Here is a 17,538-nt window from a genome sequence, read left to right as displayed (position 1 = left end):
TACATTGAATAGGATGTTCTGTGGACCACAGTGCCATGCTGATTTCACTCCATTTTATACTATCATTTTCAATATGCCCCAGTCCCTTATTCATTCCACAGGCTTCAATTTTTCCAAAGTTTTGCTCAAGTTCTATTTTGTTTTTAATGGAGCCATCCCCAAATGCCAAATCACTCATGTATTCATTTATTCAGCACATTTTTTAAGAGTTTCAACTTGGTGAATACTACTGTCTTGGCAGGTATTTCCATAACTAAATCCAACATGATGTCATTTACTTGTTTTTCATTTATGTGCTTAAGCCTTCTTCTTCTTGCTCCCAAAAGAATTTAAGGTAGTTTACATAAACATGAGACAAAAACAAACAAAAACAAGTAAATAAGGAAAACGCAGTTTATCCAGAAAATGCACGGTGTAAGTCTATATACATTTGATAAAGTTAGAGCACAGATTTGATTCTAAGATTTTCAGTATTCAAATAGAAAGCCAAGAAGAAAGATACATTTCCCTACAGGATTCACAATGTGTGTAATATTAAACTTGGACAATAATCAAAGTCTGTTGCTCAGGAGAGTACAATTAATTTCAAATAGAGATCAGAAAGATATTTCTTCGGTAGGTCCTTCCCAAGAGAACAAATGTGCTATAACACCAATACCCTCAACAACATCCTTACAATAATGGAGCAGCTGCTTTCAATAGGACTGTTTCCAGGAAAGCACCTCAGTGTTTGAGAACTGTCTAACACAAAATGGAGATTGAATATGGTTAACTATGTAAGTTTTCAAAACTTATTATATATACAGCTTAACAGTGATATTGATAGCAATGACAATTACAGCTGTTGGAATATTTATTATACATGATACACTGCACAGCACTTTACATACATTGTTGTTTAATCCTTACAATAACCGCTTGAAGTAGACATAATCCCATTACACAAGTAAAATTTAAAGTGTTTAAGGAGCTCCGTAATGAATATCCGTAATATTGGTCAAGAAACCAAACCCTGCCACCACTTTAGAACCCCCTCAAGCCTGATCAATCAGTCCTCTCTTCCTCAAAGTAACCACTCTCCAGACTTCTAGCATAATGGATTAGTCTGCCTATGTTAAATTTAATATAAATGAGGCCGGGCACGGTGGCTCACACCTGTAATCCCAGCACTTTGGAAGGCCGTGGTGGGCAGATCACTTGAGGCCAGGAGTTCAAGACGAGCCTGGCCAACATGGTGAAACCCCCATATCTACTGAAAATACAAAACTTAGTTGGGCGTGGTGGCAGATACCTGTAGTCCCAGCTACTGGGGAGGCTGAAGTGGGAGAATAGCTTGAACCTGAAAGGCAGAGGTTGCATTGAGCCAAGATTGTGCCACTGCACTCCAGCCTGGGCAACAGAGCGAGACTCCATCTCAAAAAAAAAAAAAAACATTTAATATAAATGAAATCATATGGGATATTATTTGGTGTCTGGTATCTTTCACTCAATATTATCTGTGGAATTCATTCATGTTGCTGTGTACAGTTTTAGTTTGTTCATTTTCAATGTTGTGTAGTTTTCCATTCTACGAGTATACCACATTTATCATTGTATATGGTCAATGAACATTTTTGTTGTTTCCAGTTTTTTTTTTTTACTATTATGCATATTGCTGTAAGGTTTTTTCATATCTAGTTCTCAGGGCACACGAGTACACATTGTTGCAGTATATACACCACTGCACTTCAGAGTAGAATTGTTGGATCATAAATCTGAATGTCTTCAGCTCTAGTAGATAAAGCTACACTTTCTCTGTGTGGTTGTCCTCTGTTCCTTTCTCCTCATAACTTCATACTTCACCTACATCAGAAAAATAGCTCAAATCAATCAAAGCCATTTACTAATGAAAAGATTATAAAACAAACCCTACAAAAGCTTTCCATTTCTAAATAAAATTGCAAGTAATGACTAAATTTTCTTTGAAATATTTAGTATCCAAAACAAATATGAGTGAAGTTTTATTCTACTTTAATTATAGGATGTGGTAAATGAGCTGCTGCACGCCTATTGCTGTAGGCAGGAAGCCCTTTCAAGGGCTCCTTGACACCACCTATCAGACCAAAGCATTAAAATTTCTTTGAACTTGAATTTTAAGTGCCTTGAAATACTGTAATCTTAATTAGCTATGACACATAAATTACTTCATTTTACACCCACGACCATTAGTATTCAGAATTCCCAGTCAAAGTTTCTAAGTTCTCAGATTAATGTTTATGCCAAGAAAAGCTATTATTACCCTGGGAAGGAAATATCTCTTGCCTTCAGTAAAAAGGTATAGAACAGAAAATGATGCTTTCCACTTGGTAGATCTTAGTGAATTTACCAGGAAAATTGCTTAACTGTTATCTGAACACTATTCTCTGGCATGTTCAGAAATAATTATCCAGTTTTAACAAAGAAATATTAAAGCTTCTCAACTGAGATCCATGTAGCTCATCAGGACATTTGCAAAATTTCCATGAAAATATTTTAATTCTGTGTTTTCATCGACTTAGCTGATTATAGAGAAAGTTAATGAAGAACTTTCTGGATCACTTGGAGGACCACCTTTCACTGGGCATTTGCAGTACTCAGTGTCTGTGTTCCTGTTTGCCTTCATTTGTACAACAGCATCAGTACCCATTGTATTAAAACTAAACTTCAGGCTAATGAGAAAAAAAAGAAAAGTTGTACGCTAAAGGAGAGTTCAGACATGCAGTTTAAAAATAATTCAGATTTTAAATATGAAAGAACTGAGGTATCATGTAGCATATGGTAATTAAAGCTTGCCAAACTCAAAACATGTCAAAAGAATTGGTGCTATGGCACCCAGTACCATTTTGAACAAACAACATTAAATTGATATCATCTATTTGAATTGCATTGTTTTTGGGGGTTTGAATTTAATCTATAAACACATTTTTATTTATAGATGTTTAACAGCTATAGAAATACAGAGTTTATATCTACTTTTATTTTTGTACCTATTTGAGAAGTATAAAAATAATATAAATAAAAACTTGGAGTCTGTCAGAATTGTTTTTCTTTAAAATGCATCTTTATATATTTTATATATAAAGTTTGAAAACACTGCTCTAACAGGTTAGTGATGAGACTAACCTATATTTATTGTGAACTCTACCTGCATTATCTTTTTAAATTCTTCCCAGCACCCAATATCATAAGTGCTATCTCTGGCCCATGTTACTGATAGGAAACCGACATTTAGAAAAGTTGGACCCACAATTCAGAAGGGGCTGCCCTGAGATTCACACACTTAATTATTACACATGAGGTATGAGGAATTAGAATGCATCACCAAGAGGAGAAAGTTTTTCCTCAAAGCACAGGAAGACAAAGGGAGGTACTTTCAGAGTAGTAACCATTCAGAGAGATAAGTGAACCTCACAAAGTCTCAGGTGATTTCCTGGGCAGCATTACATCTGTGCATCATTTAGACCTGGGCCTCATCTATGTAGGTTTAGGTTCCACTTCTGCCACTTATCTGCTACTGGTATCATTTATCCTCATGGGTTTCACCTTGGAGAACTGTTCCTTTCACTGTCAAAATCAGCTTCATTGAAAACTTTGTTTCTTTCTTTTTAAAGACAGAGTCTTACTCTGTCATGTAGGCTGGAGTGCAGTGGCACCATCATAGCTCATTGCAGCCTCAAAATCCTGAGCTCAACAGATCCTCCCACCTCAGCCTCCCAAGTAGCTGGGACTACAGGTGCAGACCACCACACCCAGTTATTTTTTTTTTTTAAGAAATGGGGCTTTGCTGTGTTGCCCAAGCTGGTTTCAAACTCCTGGGCTCAAAAAAATCCTCCAACCTTGGCCTCCCAAAGTGCTGGGATTCTTAGCAGAACTACTTTTGATGAGGCCTCTCACCATCACTGTTTCTTCAGACACTAGTTATACACTTGGTGACCACAGAAGGCCAAGAAGACTTATCCCATCAAACCATGAGAAGCCCAAACTACAGCAAGGACTTCCAATTTTGCTTAACTTCGGGAAGGGGGAAGCCATGTAGGCAATGGACAGAGCAGAAAAAAAAGACAGAAACAAATCAAGGGATATTTATGTGGACACTTTTGCCTCTCTGTGAAGAAAGAGATGGCATTTAATTGGAAACAATAATTGCCTGGTATGGTTATGTCTCAATTCTCGCCAGCTGCAGCAGCCTCAGGATTCACTCAGCAACAGAGGCCAGGAGAGCTTTAGCTAAGAGAGTAGAGTAAATGCCACTGATTTGATTTGAAAGAATAATGAGTGATATTTCAGTTGCTCTTCTTACAAACAATAAAATGTTATAAGATGCCTTAAGATGATGATTCAATAAGATTTATAGAATAAGTTCTTGACAGTAAGTATAAATAAACACTGGAAGAAAAGCTAAGAAAGATCTAAAACAGCAACTCCAAAAACAAACAAACCTTGTCAAGTTTAATAACTTCATTCAGGACTAAAAATATTCTTTTTTCCCCAACTATAATTCTGAATGCTTTCCTTATAAAATGAGCTGTCCATGCTCTAATAATCTTTGCATGATTATTTTTCTCTGAAGTGTATCTGTAGTTTTTCTCTTTTAATATTTATTATAAAATATTTTTTCTGACAAAGTTTTTTAAATTAATGTGCTTAGACCATTTGCATTTAATCTATCTTTAAAATTTTATTTTATTTTTAGTTGGCAAATATTCATTTTATATATTTATGATATAATGTGATGTTATGATATATGCATACTTTATAAAATGATGAAATATTTTAAAACACATGAGAATAAAGAAATTTCTGTATATACCTATATATAAAAAAAGAAAGAAAAAATCTATGTATATATTACCTACCTTAAGAGAAAAGATTTCTCATAATATTTGAATCTCTTTCTGTACCCTTCCTTGATAGCATTCAACTTTGTCTCTCCCAAGAAAATATTATCATGCAATTTTATCATTCCTTTGCTTTTATTCATAGTTTTGTAATGTGTATATATGTATCTCAAAATAATATATTATGATTACTGATATATTTTGATTTATTTCTACTGGAGTTTTTAAATCTGTCCTACTTTTAAATTCTTCTCTGATGTAGGTTGAGTTTTTACATTTTTTATTTCATTTTTTTGCTGTATTAGTATACAAGTTTCATATTCTAGTACAATTTTTTCAGTGGTTATTCTTAAAATTCTAACAAGAACACTGACTTTAATATAAAATTAATCAAAATCTTTTTCCTCGCACCAAATAATACAAAGATTTTAGGATGGGTTAACTCTGACCATCTACATCCCAGCATACATGTTATTACATAAATCTTTTGGTTCTCACGTATTTTCTTAATCCTCCCATATTGAACATTATTCTTATTGTGTATGCAGTTAATGTTTGTTTAGATTTGCACATATCTTTGCCATTTTCTTTGCCAAGAAAAAAGTATTTAGAAGAGCTTCATACTGCATCTTTTCCAACTGCTGGTTTTTCCAACACCACAGGGACTTTAAAATTGTATGGTCTAAGGTGGGAAGTTGATTATACCGCAGCCTAGAGCTGCTACAGCACCTTACGTTTTGTGCTCCCCTCAAAAATGGGAGCCTCCAAGTCACCCAGTATATGGGCCAGAGTATATATTGACCCTTTATGTCATTAAATTATAGCATATGTTAGATAATAGCATATATTAAATAAAAACATCAACTATCATCTAATAATATTGTTATTACCCTCCTTTTCCATTCTTTTGTATATGTTTTTCACATATAACTGACAAAAGAATAACAGTAATGATATATTGAAATGGTCCTCTCCATGACTGTCCTCACCTTAAACTCTTACTTAGACTTTTTGCACTGTTTTTTTCACTCAATTTCTTTTTGCATTTATGCAAAAAAATGCATGTATACTTAATTTTTCAATAAATTTATTACATCCTAATGTAAATTATTTTTTGCATAGCTGCTAGTAATTAATTGCAGTTTAAAATTATACAATGTCAGAGATTTGTGTTCATGCTTTTGTGTTCATTTCTACATTTCTACACATGGTCTGTAGACAGATTGTCAATATCAACAACCCTGTGTTGACTGATTCTTTGTGTAATTGGTCCACAAGATTTAAACATCAGCAAGTCACAGCACGTCTCCCAATTCCTTCATATGTTTTAAGCTGACTTCTCTTAAATTCAATTCAGTTAAGCCCATATATATAAGAGTAGGAGACAGATGAAATGTTTATCACATACCTATGAATAACTTTATTTTAGGGATATAGACAACTTAGTTATCTATGTAATTAGCCACCTGAAAGAAGATAGTTGTATAATATACATTAAGTCATCTATGGCATGTAAGTATTAATACTTACCAACAGTGTTGCGGGAAGTCAGGGACCCCTAACGGAGGGACCGGCTGAAGCCATAGCAGAAAAACATGGATTGTGAATATTTCATGGACATTTATTAATTCCCCAAATTAATACTTTTATAATTTCTTATGCCTGTCTTTACTGCAATCTCTGAACATAAATTGTGAAGATTTCATGGACACTTATCACTTCCCCAATCAATACCCTTGTGATTTCCTATGTCTGTCTTTACTTTAATCTCTTAATCCTGTTGTCTCATAAACTGAGGAGGATGTATGTTGCCTCAGGACCCCTTGATGATTGCGTTAACTGCACAAATTGTAGAGCATGTGTGTTTGAACAATATGAAATCTGGGCACCTTGAAAAAAGAACAGGGTAACAGCAATGTTCAGGGAACAAGAGAGATAACCTTAAACTTTGGCCGCCAGTGAGCCTGGCAGAACAGAGCCATATTTCTCTTCTTTCAAAAGCAAATGGAGAAATATCACTGAATTCTTTTTCTCAGCAAGGAACATCCTTGAGAAAGAGAATGTGCCCCTGAGGGTAGGCCTCTAAAATGGCCCCTTTGGGTGTGGCCATCTTCTATGGTTGAAACTGTAGGGATGAAATAAGCCCCAGTCTCCCGTAGGGCTCCCAGGCTTATTAGGACGAGGAAATTCCTACCTAATAAATTTTGGTCAGACTGGTTACTCTCAAACCCTGTCTCCTGATAAGATGTTATCAATGACAATGGTGCCTGAAACTTCATTAGCAATTTTAATTTCGCCCTGGTCCTGTGGTCCTGTGATCTCGCCCTGCCTCCATTTGCCTTGTGATATTCTATTACCTTGTGAAGTACGTGATCTCTGTGACCCACACCCTATTCGTACACTCCCTCCCCTTTTGAAAATCCCTAATAAAAACTTTCTGGTTTTACGGCTTGTGGGGCATCACAGAACCTACTGACATGTGATGTCTCCCCCGGATGCCCAGCTTTAAAATTTCTCTCTTTTGTACTCTGTTCCCTTATTTCTCAACCCGGCCGACGCTGAGGGAAAATAGAAAAGAAACTACATGACTATCGGGGGCAGGTTCCCTGATACAACAGTACTCAAAAAAGTGTTTTCTAAATTTTTATTCCATATAATAAAGAAAATGGGATGATAAAGTATATGTGCTTTTATGGTAATAAATGTAATTTAAATCTATATTGTATGTTATTTTCTGCTTGAAATCAAAACACAGGCTATAAAGTTTCTACTTAAATTGCCAGAAGATTAAAAATATTATCCACTTTGGATCTACTTAAACTTGTCATGTTTAGTATATACAACAGAACAGAATAGCTTAGAAATATAAACTCTTCTGTACTCAATTTATCTCATCCATACAGCTACTTTGGATGAGGTCTGTACTATGCAATTTCTGTTTAAAAGAGACACCCAGACTTAACAGCAGATATTCTGAGCATCTTGGACCCTTCAAAAGTGGATAAAACACAGTCAATAAAAATTTTAAATAAATACTTGTCTGTCAGTTGATCTTCATAATAACATGCAGGATACTTATTATAAATTAGGGATCATTCACATTTATTTTGTTTACGTCTTATTTGACATTACCATTTTCCAATCAGTGAAGTAATATTGAAACATATACCTTATGTCCAAAAAAACATCATTTTTTGGGATATGGAAATACATTGTCCATTTAGAGTTCTTTTACAGCAAGCAGGTGGTCAAGGAAAATAACCTGATAAGATTAATGAAGGCGATATTAAACTATGCATGAAAATCAGAATTATAAACATGTACTACTTAACAGAAGATCTTAACTGATAAGATTTCACTACAGTGTAACCTTTCTTTTTCCTAACCCTGGCCACTAAATATGCCCAGAATAGTAATTGCTTAGCTATCAAAAGCAATTTTGCTGAAATCAGACCCAAGAGCATGCTGTTGACTTATGTATATCTTGAACAAGTTGAAATATTTGTCTCTAGATCAATTTTTCTTTTAGCCTCTCACAGTTCTCCCCATTCTTGTCACGCAGGACTTACATCTGTTCTTACTGCCCTCTACAACCAGTTCTACAATAAAACCAACTCCTCTCATTGGAGGATGGCTGTCTAAGAAACTACCAGTCATTTATGGAAGCTCTTTTTAGTGCTCATTACATGTCAGTGCATATCAATATAGTACAAGGCATCAGGAGATCAAAATGTAAATAACACAACTCTTGCTTTTAAGGAGCACCAGTTAAGCAGAAAAAATTCCCCATCTCAATGTTGGTTCAGGAAGAGGTTTGGGTTCAAGATTTGATGAGGAGCCTGCAGGAAGAGAACTATGCCAATGGGTAAGGGAGGAAATATGTAAGATCTGGTTTGAGAGATGAGTAAGAATTGTGGTGACAGACAAGGGGAAGAAGGATGAGGAACTCCCAGCGAGTGGCTACTGCATGTGGAACTACACAGAGGTGTCAAACAGCTTGAATGTGCAGGTTTGGCATGGGTGGGATACAGGGGCGAGGGAGGGAATGGGTGAAATATGCATGTAGAGGTAGACAGGGAATTGTGTATAGCAGTAGAGTGTGGCAATATATTGTATTTCATCAATTCTAAGATGCACGCATTTTCACATCCCTGAGATTGGGATGTACTTTTCCCATGATGGGATCTTGCAGTCACTGTCGCATGGGATGTTGTTATTACCAGCATATGTAAAAACTTTGTCATAGCTATTCCAGGCTTCAGGTGAGCTATGTGCAACATGTTGGGCTAGTGCTATTAAAACATCTTTAAAAGTTTACACATAATTCAGTATTGAAACAAAGAAAGGATTCTTGTCTATGGAGAAAGGTAAGGAAACAGAGCATCAGGGCTTATGTTTTATGCTATAGAAACAATAAATCTAAAAATATTCTTTCAATAAATATACATTTAAAATGATAAATGATAAAAAGCATTATGCCATAGTAGTACATAAAATAATGATGCGTCTTATAATCAACCATAGGCTTGGTGAAATGCCTTTTTTTACTCATTTTTTGTTTTGTTTGTTTGTTGAGAATAAAATCCTGTGAAATACTTTTCTCTCCTTAAAACACAGGCAGTCGGGCCTTGTGTTGTTTATTCTGGGACTCTGTGCCCTATAGGAAAATGTTAGTAGATGTGGCATTCAGATAAGATGGGCAACCCTGAGAACATGGACACACACACAAACGCACAGATGTCTTGACTTCATGACTTCAGGGCAAGTGGGACCTATGAACTTCCTAGACAAAAAACAGACAGAGAATGAAGGGTCCTGTGAAAGGTGGTATCCTGCTTCCAGGCCATTTGCAGTGTTGTGGACAGGTCAGACTTCCTATAGGTGTAGAAGCACAAGTCCATATGGAGTCTGCGTCTGAGCTCCAAGGCCTCATTGAATGCCCTAGAGGCCATGCTCGATGTAGAGTGAATGACTTACCAGTTCTCCAATAGACTATATAGACCTAGACAACAGTGTTTTCACTATGACCAGGAGGATTGATGTTCACAGGCCTCTTCCCCCTTGTGCTTTAAATGATCTAAGTTAAGTCCTGGAATCCTATCATAATGGAAGATGGGAGGCATGAACTGTGAAGCACGAAAAATTACGGACATTGAATTTCTCAACAACCTTGGTCAGTTGGAAGAGCGGGGGCGCTCAGAGATTGATGTGATTTGATTTTTAAAAAAAATAAATGAGGCATCTCATCTGCCACAAGAATTTAACAGAAATGTATTTCTGTCACATCAGGCCAAAAAATGTTGAAAGCAGAGGAGAACCACTGATTGGAGCTTAAAGAGGGAGAGTAGATTTATTATATCTTTATATCTTCAATATTGTTTTGGCAGCAATCAAAATAATAGAAATGGGGGAAAGTAGGAATGGAGATATCACCATTCAAGTAGGATATATATTTTGCAACAGACATTGGAGAGTTAAGCATCAGAAAGAGCTTGGTGTAAGGAGGGGGTGTTTTAAGTTAGAAAGTCCTCACAAAATCTCAGAATCACAGTACGGAATGAGCTGATTGTTGTGATGATATATAATCTACACTTAAAGCAAGATATTAGTTTGTCTAATAAAGCTTGATATTAGTTACTGGCTGAAACACACTGCTTTTCCTGTCTTGTGACCCAGTCAGAATTCCAAGTAACCTGGAGAGTATATAAAGAAGGAATGGGTGTTGAGCGAAGACTAACCATCAGTTAAGACAGATGTTAAGGAAAATGACTGTCCTCTCAGGCCTGGCCCTTTGATTCAGGATGGTGCAGCTGCACATCATACAATTGTATATTAGAAGAAAAAAAAAATCACATCTTGCAAGTTTGAACTCCTGACTTTGCAGCCCTATGTCTTGGCTTTGGTTTTCTTCTACAGGTTTAGCTTGTTCTAACTTTTGGTTCCAGGTAAGAGATAAGGAACTTTCACTTGTATATAATCTCCTCCATCTTAGGCTCAGTCCATTGGAAGACAATCCATGTTCTAATCACATGCCTATAGCCAGCTAAGCAATTCTAATACCTCCAACTCCACCCTCAAGATGGGAGGAGAAAAAAAGAGATAGACCCTAAATCAGCAACATGCCCACCAAAAGACGAATTTACAGGCAAAATCTGGCCTCCCAGGCAATGACAGCTTATGTTCAGGTGAGCAGGAGTAAGCAGTTTTTACACACAGTATCTTGATGTCCCAATAAGTAGACAGAGTCCCCAAAAAGATTATGGGAGGAGTCAGTATCAGAAATCCAGATAAGTAATCAGCATCAAGAAAATGTCAGTTCATGAATTTGTTGAATTCAGAGAAGAGGACTGGAAACGGTAAGTCAGGGAGGGACCTTGTCCTAGGGAAAAGCGGGGGCTCTCAACCAGGGGTAGGATTAGGGACTCAGGAAGAGAACCCAGGTCAGCAAATCAGGTAAAAGGACTAGGTACTGCATCTCAGGAATAAGATCAAAACACAGTATCCCACCAGGGTAAAAGGTGGTACTAATTATCAAGGGTGACTTGACCTTGGACCAGAATAAGGGGCTAGAACCACTGAAGTCTCTACTAATACAACATCTTCATCATCATTAAACTTTTATCATGTGCTAGGCATCATGCTAAGTACTATACCTACATTGTCTCATATAATCCATACAATAAACCTATGAGGCAAGTACTATTAGCACACTGATTTTACAGCTGAGGAAACTGAGTTACAGAGAGGTTAAAAAAAAACTTCTAAATGGAGTAACTGGATAGTATATAAAAAAGTAAATTTGGATCCATTTTTTTGTAGTATACTGTATGCTGGGTAAATTCTAAATATTTCAGATATTTAAATATAAAAGTAAAACTATAAAAAAACTAGAAAAAAACTAGGTGAATCCATCAGTAACCTGAAGAGACTCAAAATCCAGAAGAAATAAAGGAAAAATAGACACGTTTTATTACATAAAATATAAATTATTGAAAGGCAAAAGATACAGCAAGCAAAGGAAAAAGACAAGATCAATATTTGCAACTTATAACACAGAACAGAGGATATCTTATTTTCTAAAGTGTTCTCAAAAAAGGAGAAAAAGATTAAAATCCTATAGAAAAATGTGTTTGAAATGAAAACATAGAACACACAGAAAATAAAATCCAAGTGCACTTTAGCCATACAAAAATAGGCACAACTTACCCATAGTAAGAAAATTGAAATTAAAAGTATACTGATATTGGTAAAAATTCAAAAGTTTGAAAATACATTCAAATGTTGGTGCACTCTCATATGTTCATAGATGAATGTAAAATGATATAACCATTTGGAAGGAAACTTGTAGCCTCTAAAAAAATTACATACTTTAATTAGCAAAGCCATTTTTAGAAATCTATCCTACAGACACAGTGGGAAAATACAAAAAGATAAATGTACATGGCTATTTATTACTGAATATGTGAAACAGCAATGACTAGAAACAGACTCAAGTGTCCATTACTGGGGGCTGGTTGAATATATTAAGGTCTATTCTCATGGTAGAATACTATGTGGTGGTAAAGCAAGCTTGTCCACCCCACCTTATTTTGTTGTTGTTGTTGTTGTTCTGTTCTATTTTGTTTTGTTTTAGACTTTTAGCAGCCTCAAGCCAAGATTTTTAGTTTCTGTCTCTAGTGGTAAGCAGAAAAGAGGGATGAGGAAGGGGCTTTACTGACACAAACAGAAACAGAAACTAAGAATCCATGACTGTATTTCTCCAAGAGTGAGGATGAGGGAGGTATATCTATATGCTACTATGGAGTGAATATAGTACTAAGTGCAAAGAGCAAGGTGGAGAAAATGTGAATAGTATGTACCTAATATCTAAGAAAGTGGGGAATTATGGCAGGCCAAATTTTGGTCCCTTGAATATGTCCCAGTTCTAATTCCTGCCATTTGAAGTAGTTACTTACACACCAAAAGGGCCTTTTTAGATCTCATTAAATTAAGGACCTTGAGACGGGAGATTCTCCTGGATTATTTAGGTAAACCCAAGGTGATCTCAAGGGTCAAGATGGAAGCAGAAGAGGGGAGTCAGCAGATGTGTCTAGGTAAGAGTGCTCAGAGAGATGCAATATTGCTGACTTTGAAGATGGAGAAAGGGGTCCATTAGCCAAGGAATGTGGGTGGCCTCTAAAAGCCACAAAAAGCAAGGCAATGGAGTTTTCCCCGGAGTCTCCAGAAAGGCACACAGCCCTGCCAACATGCTGATTTTAGCTCAGTCAGAACCACGTCAGGACTCCTAACCTACAGAACCGTAAATAACAAATGTGTGTTGTATTGAAGCCACTAATTTTGTAGTAATTTGCTATGACAGAAATAGAAAAGTATACAAAAAAGAAAACATAAAATGAAGAGTGGTTATACATAGGGGGAGGGAGAAAATAGAGTAGTCAGGGATAGAAACTAGACTTGTTTTACAGACTTGACATGGACCATGTAAATATTTTACATACTCACTAAAAAATTAAGGTAAAAATCTATAAAAATAAAAAATAAAATTAAATAAGGGAATTGGTACCATAATCACACAGAGATTCAAAGTGACTTAAAAACACAGTAATTTGCCAATGATTCCTAATATAATATATCCTAAAAATGAAAAAATCTGCAAGATAATACCTTACACCAAGCTTGTCCAATCCACAGCCCACAGGCTGCATGTAACCCAGAACAGCCTCAAATGGAGTCCAACAGAAATTCATAAGCTTTGTTAAAACATTATGAGATTTTTTTCGTAATTTTTAGAATTTCATCAGTTATCATTAGTGTTAGTGTATTTTATGTGTGGCTCAAGACAATTCTTCTTCTTCCAATATGGCCCAGAGAAGCCAAAAAATTGTCTTATACTATTTTTGCCAACCATTTAGTTGGTGGTAATTTTGTTTATTATTATTCTGAGAATATTGTAGGTATATTGTGAGATAAAGCAAATGAGGAATATTTGATATTCTATTTTTCTGTGTCAGATTCTCAGCATGAGGAAAAGGAGATTCAGATTAAAGATCAAAGAGGTTAAATTAAAAATGCTATTGTCTTCAATTTGAACTGGAAGTATCAATCTAAACTTATGATAAATTCTATTTAAAACAATTTTTTTCTAACTGTGTTTACTGAAAACACCCAGGAATAATGGCAAACCCAGTAGTAATGAATACTCTTAGTGCCCAGATTAAAACCTCCAGTAAAATTTTCCATTAACAGGGCCCAGAATTTCCTGGAGATTTCAATGATTTCCAGGTCTCAGCAAGAATTGTACATAATGAGTCTGGATAAATGTATCATGCTACATAGAAATGAAGCTCTAAAAGATGACTAAAGTTACGTCCAAGAACATAGGGATAAATTCAAAGAGTCACCCACTGGGCAAAAATTGGTAAGTATAAATAAGGAGAATAATTACAAGAGGGTTGAAGTACTTCAAGTACATTTAAATATAGGAGTTTCTAAAGATAAACTTACGGCCATTGCTAAATGATGTTCAGATATCAACTCTTTATTTTGGGCACTGATTTTTTCCTATGCAAACCGTATCTTTGGATAACCCAATTGCAGATGAGAGAAAGTTTCTCTTTACATAGCTATTTCAGCTAATAATTGAGGAGGTAATGATAGTGTAGTATATTACAATTTTTATCCATTGTGAATTAGTGGGTCTAACCATAATCATCACTGGCTGTTAATATCACCAAAGACAGAGAACCAGAAATGTGTCTGTTGATGGGAGAACACAGCACTACCTAGGAAGTACTTTTGCCAAAAATCAAACTTGAATCTGATCAAGCCTGTATATACAATGCAATGTACCAGGGAATTGGATAAAGAAACATGCTAAGTGATACCACAGTTCTGCATTAAGCAAAATTCAGATGATGGAAAACTACAGGACAAACAATTCAGTTTCTTCAAAAAATAAATTCCAAAAAACATGTAATGGGGGAGAATATAAATTATAAGACACTTAAGATATTTTAGTAATTACAAAGTATAGATTTTATTTAGATCCTTATTCAAGAAAATAAAAAGAAATCAAGAGATAATTGAAAATTTGAACATTTACTGGATATTGATCAAATTAGAGAATTCTAAACTTTGTCAGGCAAGATATTATGGTTAGCTTTTTGTTTTTAAAAGCTTTGTCTTTTAGAGATATACTAAAATATTTATTGATGAATTTGCTTGATACCCAACATTTGCTTCTAAATAATACAGGAAAGGGAATGGATGAAAGTAGAAATGAAACAAGACTGGCCATGAGCTGATAATTGTTCAAGAACAGTTATGAAAACATAAGTATTTTAGGGTTTGTTATATTGTTAGCTATACATTTTAAAAATATTTATATTACAAGAATGTTTTCCTTTTAAAGAGAATATATATACACACACATACATCTACATGCATGTATATAATAACTTGTATAAGTTCTCATAGTAAGGAATGAAGCTGAAATTCAAATTATGATCTAATTCCAGATTCCCTGCTCTCGACATTGAATACAACATACTGCCTCTAAGCATGGATGATAAATTTTCCTTCAGTGTCTGTCAACGCATTCCACCTCACCAACCTATCAGTGGCAGACTCTAAAAGATACAGGATGTCTTCCCTGATGGAATTTCTGATCCAAGTCGCAGAAGATGCAGGTAGTGTCTATGGCTCTGTGTCATACCACCCACAGCTGCCTCAAATCAGGTGATGTCTTTCTAGAGACAATGCATTCTTGACCCCTGTGGTTCCCCAATAGCTGGTCTACTGTGGCCCGGATCTTCCAGCAACACTATCTAGACAGCTGTGTCAGGACATAACCAGTAGGTTCCTGCAGCTGGCATAAAGGGTCTGAGACGTCAAGAGGGAGGCTGGGGAAGGTTTAGAGTCTATAGTGATAAGTAGCCAATTGTAGGCTTTCAACTGGAGATGGCTGTGGTCAAGGTAGGCAAGGGCACAGCTGTGGGGCTGTAGACAGGACACCACCAGAGAGAAGTGAGGAGATGGATGAGCCTGATTTACAGAGAGGAGATAGTTGCCCTCTCATTTCTTCTTTCCACGTGTTAGGGATAGTTGGGACCAGCAGAAGGTGGGGCACAAGGGCCTGATGAAATCAGAGGAACAGTTAGGGGATAATAAGATCAACACATTTCTGATTAAAGCAGAGATAAGGGAGTCAGACTTGCCTATGGGGCTCTTTTAACACCAGAAGCCTTTTTGAAATTCGGGCTGGTTGATGATAGTACAGAGGGGTGAACTGCTAACTACAAACCTAGATTAGTGAGCAAGTAAAACAGTCCATGATAGGCCAGATTAATGGGGAGAAAATGGCTAAGTACTCAGTCTGTTCTTATACAAGGCCAGTATATCTAATTCAAAATGTTAAAGATGAATAGTCAGTGATTCACATACTTGCTCTACATGGCATCCAAATGTTTGCCATGGGATAGACCAAACATCTGGATAATTTAAAAACTCTATTTCTCTATTAGTTAGTTGTTTTGGTCCCTTGGAAGACACAAGATCACTAAATCGTACAGTCAATAATTGCAAGGCAAAGTAGCACATGACTTACAAAAATCAGAAACAGACTATATCACAAAACACACCACAAGAGAGAAAAGAGGTTCTTGATTTTCAAAGTATAGTTCATGACCTCACAGCCTGGGCATCCCCTAGGAGCTTGTTAGATATACAGATCTCAGGCCCATCACTAGACCTACTGCATAAAAACCCATTCAACCACCCCTGCCAGGCAATTAATCAGCAATTAAGGCATAAAAGCTCTCCTAGAGCTTTCATCACCACCAGCCTCACAGCTACCATTTATTTCGCACTTACCATGGGCTAATACTATGCTTTACATGAATTATCTGATTGCAACCATGTAAATAAATCACTATTATTATTCCTATTAAATTAACTAATTAATTAATTTTTAATTTTTATTTTTATTTCTTGAGATGGAGTCTCACTGTCACCCAGACTGGGCTGCAGTGACGCGATCTTGGCTCACTGCAACCTCCGCCTCCCAGGTTCAAGTGATCCTCTCACCTCAAGCCACCCAAGTAGCTGGGATTACAGACGCACATCACTATGTGCAGCTAATTTTTGTATTTTTAGTAGAGATGAGGATTCATCATGATGGCCAGGCTGGTCTCGAACTCCTGACTTTAAATGATCTGCCTGCCTTGGCCTTCCAAAGTGTTTGGATTACAGGTATGAGCCACCATGCCCGGCCCTATTATTCCCATTTAAGAGATGAAACAGCTAATTACTCAAAATTTAAAGCATGGAAAAATTACATGGCTTACAGATGGTAGAAATGGGATTCGAACCCAGGTCCTTAGAATGATAAAATATGAGTTGTTAATTACAATTTTCTTATTCTCAGAAATAGTAGAAACACCACTGGTAGCATTATGTTTAATGATGAAGAATGAATATGTTATGGAGACAAATGGAAAGATTTATCATCACCATCAAAGAATCTTCAAAGGGAGTTAAGACCAGATTTAAAACAGTGAAGGAAGGCAGAAAAGGCAAGACACAAAAAGAACTGTCAAGAGTCTTTCTTCACTGATTATTTTAACATTAAAAGATTCCATGTTCCACAGAAATATTTATCTGAGAGAAAAATAGAATTAACAAT

The 17,538-nt window shown here is 36.0% G+C and overlaps 1 long non-coding RNA gene across 1 annotated transcript in view; it reads right to left on the bottom strand.

Moving 5' to 3' along the window:
* Positions 1-379: 379 nt before the first annotated feature.
* Positions 380-17,538, bottom strand: part of LOC104007642 (uncharacterized) — a 28,642-nt gene continuing 11,483 nt past the window's right edge. The window contains exon 2 of the long non-coding RNA XR_001720231.4: positions 380-1,842. This is a non-coding gene — a long non-coding RNA (uncharacterized LOC104007642). The remainder of the gene's footprint in view (positions 1,843-17,538) is intronic.

This window comes from Pan troglodytes, chromosome 7 (assembly GCF_028858775.2).
Source record: "Pan troglodytes isolate AG18354 chromosome 7, NHGRI_mPanTro3-v2.0_pri, whole genome shotgun sequence".
In the NCBI taxonomy this organism is placed as follows: Eukaryota; Metazoa; Chordata; class Mammalia; order Primates; family Hominidae; genus Pan; species Pan troglodytes.
Note: the sequence above shows the minus strand (reverse complement) of the source record. Positions and strands in the feature narration are given on the sequence as shown.